The 10,239-nt window shown below is 43.5% G+C and overlaps 1 long non-coding RNA gene across 1 annotated transcript; it reads right to left on the bottom strand.

The window, feature by feature from the left end:
• Positions 1 to 3,135: 3,135 nt before the first annotated feature.
• Positions 3,136 to 9,192, bottom strand: LOC143166817 (uncharacterized). Its single transcript, XR_012996456.1, has 3 exons — positions 9,065 to 9,192; positions 5,700 to 5,823; positions 3,136 to 3,766 (listed from the first exon to the last, which is right to left on the bottom strand). It is a non-coding gene; the product is annotated as an uncharacterized LOC143166817 (long non-coding RNA).
• Positions 9,193 to 10,239: the final 1,047 nt, after the last annotated feature.

Raw genomic sequence — 10,239 nt, 5'->3', positions numbered from 1 at the left:
TCATTTTTCCATTGAAGAAATACGAGTGATTTGGGGTTGTCATCAAGCAGCTTTGATTTTCCTTTTCTATGGGTAAGCGAAGGATCGGCATAAGCAGAGGAATGGATATGTCTCTCTCCCCCTTCCTGTTTTAAAGCTCTGCATGCATTGGTGACAGTAGTGCTACCGTCCTCTGCCCCCTCAAAAAAACAAAATAGCAGGCCTTTCTGAGTCACATTTTTTGCCATTGTGGTTACACAGCAGCGTTGGGTTCCCCCCCCCCCCCTTCTTTTTTTGCTGTTACATCCCCACCCAATATCCCATACTCTTATCTGTACAGCAGTTCTGATGATGTTTAGCTCTGCCATTGCTCAGTCTTTCTCTATTCCTATTTAGTGGTATTTGACGTGATGTCTAAAGAATACTAATTTTCTTGTGTCTGACCATTGATGCAGGGATATTCTTCCATGGGAGGGTAGGCAGAGCCAAGGTGTAGCAGTTGTGTGGATTTTCTCTCTGTGTAAGGAAGGAAGGGCTGCTAGATGTCCTTATGCTGCACATTAGCAAGGGGGAGCAGAGACTTCCATCTACACTCAAGCTTAGCAGCCATTTTTTGCTCCATTTCCTGCTGAATTTAGTTCCCTGCACTTCCTCATTTCTTGTATTCAAAGTCACTGTCTGAACAGGGAGTGAAGAGTTGGTTCAGAGCTTATTTTTTGAATACAAATGTAAGGGATTCTTCACACCCCTGCCCCTGCAAAAGCACAGCACTGAAGTTACCGGTCCTGAAGTTATAGGTAACACACGTAGCAGGGATACAGTGAGAATGTTTTACACTGGATTTTGCTTTTGCAGAGAACCTCCCTTTTTGGGAGGGAAGAGGAAGACCTGTTGCAAACTGAGTGTCGAGCACCATAGCTACACCACTCAGTTAATCCCTGACAAGTTGACAGACGTGAGATACGTGGAAGTTGCAAGTTGGGTACCTGAGTGCCATTTTGTCTCTGCTGTTGAGCACACCAAACAGAGCTGTGTCTTGCTGCCAGCTGTACCTGGTACAGCTTTGTCAACCAGCTGCATCACCTACCTTGATGCTACACAGCGTATGGTTTTAGCGGCTGTGAAATGGTGGCTGGGGCTCATGTGAATAATTGAAAGGCCCTACTACTTCCCAGCACATAGAACAGACATCTTTTATTACTGAGGAAAGGACATTGAGTTTACCATTTATTTTTTAATACAATTAAAGGAGGAACCCCAGGAAAAAATGTTATATACAAAATACCTGTGATAAACAGAGCAGCTCACCTGGTACAAAGACCCAGATACTAAGCTGAAAAGGTCTCACAGAAACCGTTTGTGTGCAATTCACCAAATACAGCATAAGGCAATAGAAAACATCATTCGTAGTATAAGTGCTTATGGAAAAAATAAACCAAATAACCTGCCCATCAAGAATATAAAAACAAACTGATGCTAGACATACCTGTCAGTGAAACTTTTTGTTTCCTTTAGAAGGAGTTACTTAAAGTGTCACAGGAGTCTTTGGTGATGTAGAAAGGTTTGGCACAGTGCAAAAGACAAACCCTTCTCCAGGAGGCTGTGCGATCATCAGTCAGGAGCAGAAGTAGAGCATGGGATGGTCAGAGGGAAAACGTGCCAGTACAACTGTCAGAGCTGTGGTGTGGTTGGTAAGGTGGAAATGCATTGTGGTTATAGCAGGGAAGGAAGCACAATGCTGAAAATGAGCAAAGTAGATACAAAAAGAGGGCGGTCCGCCTGCAAGAAGCTAATAGTTTGTGCTGGAAAGAACAAGCATAGACTGAGCGAAAAGGAAACTTGAAAAATGTGAGGCACCATTGCCCATACACCAAGTCCTGCAATAAGGTCAGGCTGCCTTTTGGAAACACTGCTTTCTGTGTCACCTACCTTCTGCTTGCAACCAGAATGCACAAGTGCAAAGAGTATTGTTTCCTTGTCACCCACCTCATCTTTTCTCTGTCAAAAAACCCTCCATAAGAATGTTCTGAAGTTCCCATTTCATTTCATACAATGGGAAAGCAGTAAAAAAGCTGACGGGGCAGCATGACACTGCAGGAGTAGAAAGAGAGCAGTGTCTTATTTTTTACTAGCAACTTGATCCCTTAGCCTCTCATAGCTCAGTCATTTATAAACTGCTTTTAGTCCTCCTATTTCCTCCAGCAATTTCTCTCTCAATATGTACCTGCTAGAAAAAAGTGAAATGGATGGAATATTTTTTTGCTGTGTCCTAGCAAGACAAACAACTTGAGCAACAAAACATCCCCCAGAGAGGACAGCATGGTGCTTTCAGACTTTGGTCTGCCCTGCTAACTACACGCATAGATAGAGCGGTAAGGGAATGGGTACAGCTTGCAGCGGGACAGAGCAAAAGGGAAGAACAAACCTGTCCAACTCAGGGCAGGGTTGAGTTATGTTAGTATGCAGAGTTGGTTAGGAAGCTTGCTGGAGCTTTTTCCTCTTTTCCCCTCAAAATGAGAAACCACTTTTTCCTACACAGTAGGCAAGAATATCACCCAGATCAGATGAGTCCTATCCAATGTTAGCATCCTGTAGGGAACTTCTTTCAAGTCCTGGCTGGGTAGAGAGAACGCTGGCAGAAAGCAGCAACATTCAACGCAAAGTAAATCCCTACGTCGCTGTGAGAGACTCCCACGAACCTGGAGAGCCTACCCTAACAAGTATTCCTAGGCAAATGTACAAACAAAAGCAGACCTACCTTTATGAAGCAAGGCCCTGAGTTACATTTCATTACAGTAGATACATGTGAGATAACCACCGAGTGTTACAGAAATTCAGATGTGGCTTTACAAGTGTGGGTAGGAAGGAATGCATATAAAAGCTTGTACATGTGTATGCACAAAGGTGTGCACTCACACACACCACCACCAGCAGGCTGCACTGTGTCAGATGTGCTCCTGTATCTCCGAGTAATTTAATGGAGGAGCTGTATCTTGGTACCTGGGTTGGTGAGGCCATCCTTTCAGGAGAGAAAGGTTACAAGAACTTCAGCCACTGCTGTAGGTAAGCAATATTAGTTAGCCGTTAGGTGTGGCGCCAGTATGTATCGTTCCCTAAGAAGTCTCATAGCACTGAAAATAAGCATGAGGCATATAGTCCCACCTCAAGGTGCTTTTTAATGAAAAGTGTGTGCATTATTGCCTCTTTAGGGGAGAAGGGACACGTATCTGTAATGGTCAAGTCCAAATCCGGAGTCCTCCAGCACAAAGAACAGTACTGGCAGATACCCATGCGAGGCTGAATATAAAAGAAGTTTTAGTGGCTCCCAGTCGCAACATGGAGGCACAGCCTGACTTGAGATTGTGTATCGGGGTCTGGGGTCTCCCAAAGGCCAGCTCTGTGTTATTAAAGGGGTAGGTAGGCATGGGCTACCTGCTAGGGCTCTGCAGGCCCCCTGATTTTCATAGAGGCAGCATCAAAGCCAGAGGATCCCAAACTCCTGAACTGGTGTGTTGATGCTGGCGACACTCTTCTGCCCTGTTGCAGGAACATGGAGGATCCTCCCAGTTGGAATTCCAGCGACCCCACTGTAATGAGACCACCCCACAGCTGCTGTGGCATAAGTGGGGTTTTGTATTCATTCACACAAGATTATGTTGTCAGTCTTCTTGAGCAGAGTTTTCTACTGCTGTCATCCCCTTTCAGAGAGCCAAAGGGTCAACGCAATAAGCATTGCTGTACAACGAACAGTGGGGACTGCAGTGCAAGAATACACAGGATAAGAAACCTGAAGGACACAAAGAAGAGATTTTACTGATTTTTCCCCCCCTTCTTAACCCTAAATGTAAGCCAGAATGTTGCAGAGCCGAGACAAATGGGGATCACCTGCGATAGCCCTCCACAAGAGGGCTTCTATTACAGTAAAGGCAGAGCTTTTCAGAGCTAGACAGCTCAAGACAGGCACTACAGTGAGCTACAGACTGGCTCAACACTTACTGTGAAAACCTTTGGACCGTACAGAGGTGCTATGCCTCTGTGAAGTGAGGATGACTAATGAATGCGCTACCCTATTTAAGCAGCAGTAGGACATGGCTCAGTGTATCACGCAGTTACGAGATGACAGTCAACCACTAAGGAAGCACAGCTTTCATCCCAGTCCACAGACAGCAGCCGTTCCAGACACTGGAGTTGGGAAACGCCAGCCACTTACAGAAGAAGCCTGGCAAACTTTTATAACCAAAGAGGAATGCGGCAGAATGGATTTATTCAGTAGGTGAACTCCCACCATTCCCATCACAAAAGCCCCCAGAATTCATGCTAACCAATGCTCTAGTATCTGTTCCAGATAGGGCCTTCCCCAGAGGAAAACATGAGTGGGTGGTCAAGTTTGGAAATGAGACGAGTGGCCTGAACGATAGTTTCCCCTCCTTTCCATTTCAAAAATGTTAAGCTTTTAGATTACTGCAATGCACAGTGTGACAAATTCATGACTTCTAGGACTCTACAGCTGTTACTCCACTGCATTACTCTGGCAATTCAGCACACTGTGGTGAGAGCAGGAAATGCAGTCACCTGGATAATGATGCGAATAAGAATGGTTAGCTGCTAATCTTTCCTTAAGTCTCTTGACTTGAAAAATGTCTTTTTGGAGGACACAGCCCTGAACACAGCTGAGCTTTCAAGCCAAAATGAATATAATGCTTTGTAGTCATAAAACCTTGGTAAGCCAGGCTTTTCCCCAGCCCATCCTTCACAACACCTCATTATTGAAAGTAACTCCTTTTAAAATAAGAGTGTTTCCTGGGCAAGTCTTAGAGGGGAAACTTTTCCTTCTCCATTCCTCCAGCTGCTGAAGGGAACTGAGATATCTCAGAAGTGGACTGGCATTGCTAATCTTACTGGGAAAGCTGGAGTTGTTATTTTGTTGTTCACCTCTCCCTCACCGCCATTTGGTCAATCCTCCATTTCTGTCATCAGTGACGTTCCCATGTTATGCATCAGATCAGGCACATAGCTCACAGGACATCAGCCAGAAATAACCCCTAGGGGATGAGGCCACGTGGGACCCGTAGTAGTGATGAGCTACTCACAAATGAGTCCAACAGGACAGGAACTAAAAGACTGCCCAGTTCTTAGTTGGGAGGCCCATAAAATGAGCACAAGGGCAGCGGCAGGGGATGTCACTGCAGATCCTGACAGATGGATGACCATGCTACAAACCCACCTCTCCGATATTAACCAGCTTCCTTAAACAGGTTCAGAGGAGACACTGACAGTCAAAGTTGTCAAATGTTCCTTTTCTTTCATCTCTCTCTCTCTCCATCCCCATTTAGTCCCTAAAAATTTATGTTAATTAAGGAAATGAATACCACAAAAACTTGCACGCCCTCCACGCAGGGCCCATTCTGTGGAGAAAGCAGTGTGGCAGCCCAGGAAATTTGGTCCTCTAACATTTTTCACTAGATTCATTTCTAGAAATTTGAAATAACCCAAACAAAGCAATGCCCCACAAGCAACATGAGCATCATTCCTCTAGTTACCTGACCGGGAGACACCACGTGTCTGAGTTGGCAATAGGGCCCTACCGCTTTTATTTACCCTAAAGGACAACACACACTCATATTAGGAGCCATACATGGTTATGTGAGCTAACATCGCACGAGAATCTAATAGTATTTGAGAAGCTGTTTTGCCAAGAGAAGAATGGTGAAGAAAACTACCTGCAAACATGATCTGGTCATAGAAATGATGTTTCAGATGTCCCTTTAGAGCTCATGGGTGGCTTCATACATTCTTTCACACCCTCTTCCACTGAATCCTGAGGCTTACAACAGTGAGAACAGACTGAAAAAGAAGATCCCTCATTAGTATTTGGAATTCCAGAAGATGTAAAAGTGCTGAATCCAAATGTCTTCTTCAACAAAGTAAAGTGTAACTGAGAGTGGGAAGAAAGGAGAGAAGAAATTAAAGAAAAAAAAAATCTTTTAGGTCTAGTTACTTCTATTTTTCCTTGGCAGGACTCATCCCTGCAGTACATCTGAATATGGCTGGCCCATAGCCATAGTCTGATCTGATAGAAAGCTCTGTTATATATAAGTGTTATCTATATAGTATCATATGGATAAAACAGCTCTCACTAGCACAGGGCTAGGACCTCAACCTGGTACAAAGACAGGTTGCTACATGCTAAGGTAAGGTCAGAAGGGGAATAGCGGTAAAAGTTACATGTCACTAAATGCAGTTTACCAAGCAAGTAAAAGAATGCCGATGTTAGAACCAACCAGCCAACTCTTTCAGTGCTTTAAAAGGAGTTCAGATTAAACAGGTCCCCTTAGTATCTCAGCATCTATGAATGACTTTTGTTTTAATAATTCAAGTTGAATCTCTCCGTACTATTACAGCAAATTGTACTTGCACAAATTTTACAACATGGATCCTAAGCTATTCTTTAAGTGACCTCTAATCTTGGTGCATTGTGTCAAATCAATTGAAGAGCAAAAAAAAAAAAAAATCTAGAGAGTTTCCATTCTTAAATTACTGCAAAGATAGGCTGTGAGCTCCTCAAAGTAGGGGGTTGTGAACCTCAACAAAGCATCTACATGTTTTGGTCACCACCACAATCACGCATCTGAGAAAACTCTTATTTCCGTTTTGCTCTATCTTTCTATTCTTTCCTCCCACACTTCAGCCCTTTGAAGCATAGCTTTTTAAGCTCAAAAACCACTCTTAGCATCAAGGCAGCTCCTGACTCAGCTTTCCATATGCCAGAACAACAGAGGTACCCTCAGACCTATTCTGAGCTCCCACAATAGCTCTTGAAAGGTGACCTGTAGCAACACCAGCAGGAAGCACTCTTAGGACAGGTATTTCCCTTCCCAGACAGGTGGCAATGCACAGCAGCACTGAAATGTGACAACTGTAGAAAATGGGAAGTTGGATTGAAGCTCTAGCTTCAGTTTCTTATGGTATACGCCTGGTCTGGAAAGTGGCTGTACAAAATAGCACCACCTGACTTAGCAAATCTACTCCCTGTGCATATTAGGAAAACGGGACTGAAAGGGAAATTCCAGTTTATGCAGCCATGTCCCATGCTGTTGCAGGTGATCACATTCTACCACATTGGTATGGTATGCTTTTTACATCTACTTTAAAAGCAATTTGGTTTCTATATAAAAGGCTCTCTCAGAATGCTCCAGAATCTTACTAATTTAATGGTAAGGAACCTTTTAATTTCCAGCCTATACTTGTTTAGACCCAAACCTTCCAATTCCAGTTCGTTTTCTCCTATAATTCGAAGTTCATTATCCACATAGCTAACAGCACAGGCTGTGATCAGCTGTGATTTTCTTGGTTTCAACCTCCTTGCTGCTTTCCCATTGACATAGCCCCAGGGAACAGCAGGGGAGAACCAGCACTGGTGTCATAGGGGCACATGCATGGAAAATGAGGAGGTGGGCAGGTGTAGCCAAGAGTCACTGCCTTCCAGAAGCTTCCTTTCTTTGTGATAAAACACCAAAGAGAATTAGCCCGGCCTGACTCAGTGGTCACACTAGTTTTTGAAGGGTTGTGGTTGGCAAGGGGAAGAGAAAAATAGTAACGCTACCTCCGCACCTCTGACTTGGGAGTGAACTTGTCTGAAGTTGAAACAGAGGTAGAAGATGACACAAGCATGACAAACTTACAAGTGTCCCTGAGTGAACTAAGTCCCTGCTGCCTAGCAAATAACCTCTTTCCAACAGGGGATACCACTGTGACCGTGATGAGCTAAGAAGCTCAGACTGGTGGCTTCTGGTTTAAGTGGGCTGAACATAGAGCGCTCTCAAGTGTGGGATTCTTGTCTCCAGACTTGACTTCCCCAGTGACCTGACAGAACTTGATTGGGTGATATTTATAACGTGTTGCAAGGCCTGCTGTCTTTCTCCAGGACTGCTTTTCAAAGCGGCTAACAGGGTGTGGCTAGGACATACGCTGCTGTTAAACTAGTGATAGGATGAGAGCAAATGGCCTCAAGTTGTGGCAGGGGAGGTTTAGATTGGATGTGAGGAAAAATGTCTTTACTGAAAGAGTGGTTAAACATTGGAACAGGCTGCCCAGGGAAGTGGTTGAGACACCATCCCTGGAGGTATTTGACGTGTAGATGAGGTGCTTAGGGACATGGCTTAGTGGGCATGGTGGTGTTGGGTTGACAGTTGGACTCGATGATCTTAGAGGTCTTTTCCAACCTTAATGATTCTATGATTCTATGATTCTATGCTGTTGACTTTCAGTACTGGCTGGATGCCTAGCTACCTTTATAAATCCATCAGATGCCTACCCACATCTTCAGGGGCTTTCTGGCTAGGTCAGTTTACACATGATTAGGAGCAACAGCTAACAGATGAGATTTTTTTGAGCAACAACAACAAATTACTCGGCTGCCAGCTAACCCCGAGATGCTAGTTGCCATTGAAAAACTCCTGGAGACATGTCTGGAGTTACTGAAGACTTCATAGGGTGGGACAGGGCACCTCACCTGTGCCATTTTTGGCCACACAGAGAAGACAAATCCATCTCTTCTGATTGGGGTTCTCCTAAAAGTGGGACATTGCTATGCTTAAGTCCTTTCTGCGGCCTTAGCACTACGTATTTTTGTAACTTTCGCTCTGATTTTTCTGAGGGATTGTCTAAGTAGGGAGTGTAGAGAGATCCTATTTTGAAACTGTCAGTGCTCAGCTGTATCTGTCATGATCACCAAGACTCTTGGCATCTTCAAGCATCTTAATACATAAAAATGGACCTTTGTGAATCTCTTCAATTCTGTATACCCCTGATTTTGGAAATATTCTGATCTGCTGTCAAAACTCCTCATCACCCCTTCACTCTCAAACCTGAACCCTAGTGCTGCCTGCACACAAAATGTAGGAAAGTCTTGAGCTGGACTTTGATTTTGTGACAGTAGATGCTGCATTAAAAAAAAAAAAAAAAGGAAATGAGAAGAAGGTACAAAAATATCTAGTTGTCAGTATAGTTTCTATAAATGTGTATTTTACATAGAAACTCCATAAGCAGTAAGAGACCGTTTCTTGAAAAAAGGAGCTACACTTACCATGCCTTGGGAGGTATCTTGCTGCTAGGGTGATAGCCAAAAGGAAGATGATAATGATGATACTTGAAGCAGTAATGACATTATAAGATGGAGGCACAGTAGGGACAAAGCAGGTATTTGGTTTTTCTGAGACAGAAAAAATAAAACATAAATAAAGGGCCCAACAACATACTGGCACTTTCATGTAAGAGCAGGTATGTAAATTTTGGTGGTTCTGGCCAAATTCTAACTCAGCTATTCAGCCTGAAAATTTACCTATTCAATAAACAAACAAAGCTGGCACCTAAATTTCTTTCATTCCCCCACATTTGCTATGTGCTGAAATTTTTAACACATCCACAGAATCTGAAATGCTGAGTCTTTGTCCAGAACAGGACTGAGACAGGCAGTATTTAAAAAACACATAAGCTGTTTTCAAACAAACTGGTTAGACTTGGTGGAAAAGTCTAAGTCCATATCTAGAAAACTTCCACTCTGAAAGGTACTCTGCAGTTTTTCTTACTGTTTTCGCCAGATTTATGCCTGATTTTTTTCCCCTCTGAATTCATAGGTGACAGAGAATGATACATTAAACAGACTAGAATAGACTTTTTTCTGCATGGCAGGAAAAGAGTGTTGTGGCAGAGTTCAGTTTCAGTGGATCTGGAGCCTTTGGCTTTTCACCACTGGAGATGACCATTCTGCCACTTGGACATTAGAGTAGATAACAGGCCGTTCTTGTACAGTATGGGACAACCCTAATTCAACAGGAAGGAGAGACTTGGTGCATGTTCATAGGTCTTCAGATTTTCATCATCTGCACCTGGCACAATTAAGCATCATTCAACTTCTAAGACACTAGCCTGATCCACTGTACCATCTTCCCCTCCACTGTAGGGTTTGCCTCCTACATTTACCAGAGGCTGTATTCTGTCTGGAACTCCGTGTTCATGAAAGACTTGTTTGGAGGACCATTTCCATCATACCAAAATGGGGGTGGTTCCACATCTTAAAAATCAAAAAGTGGGGGTTTTGTGACTGCTGTTGTCACCGATTGCACCTTCTTCTGAGAATCTGTGTGACAACACAGATTGTATGTATGTATTACCATTATTACGTTTTCATTGCTCTCCTTTTCTATGTAGTATGATATTCATAACCTTCTTCCATTACCATCTCTAGGAACATTATGCACT

Source organism: Aptenodytes patagonicus, chromosome 1 (genome assembly GCF_965638725.1).
Source record: "Aptenodytes patagonicus chromosome 1, bAptPat1.pri.cur, whole genome shotgun sequence".
NCBI lineage: Eukaryota > Metazoa > Chordata > Aves > Sphenisciformes > Spheniscidae > Aptenodytes > Aptenodytes patagonicus.
The sequence above is the reverse complement of the archived record's forward strand: the minus strand, read 5'-3'. Positions and strand labels throughout refer to the sequence as shown.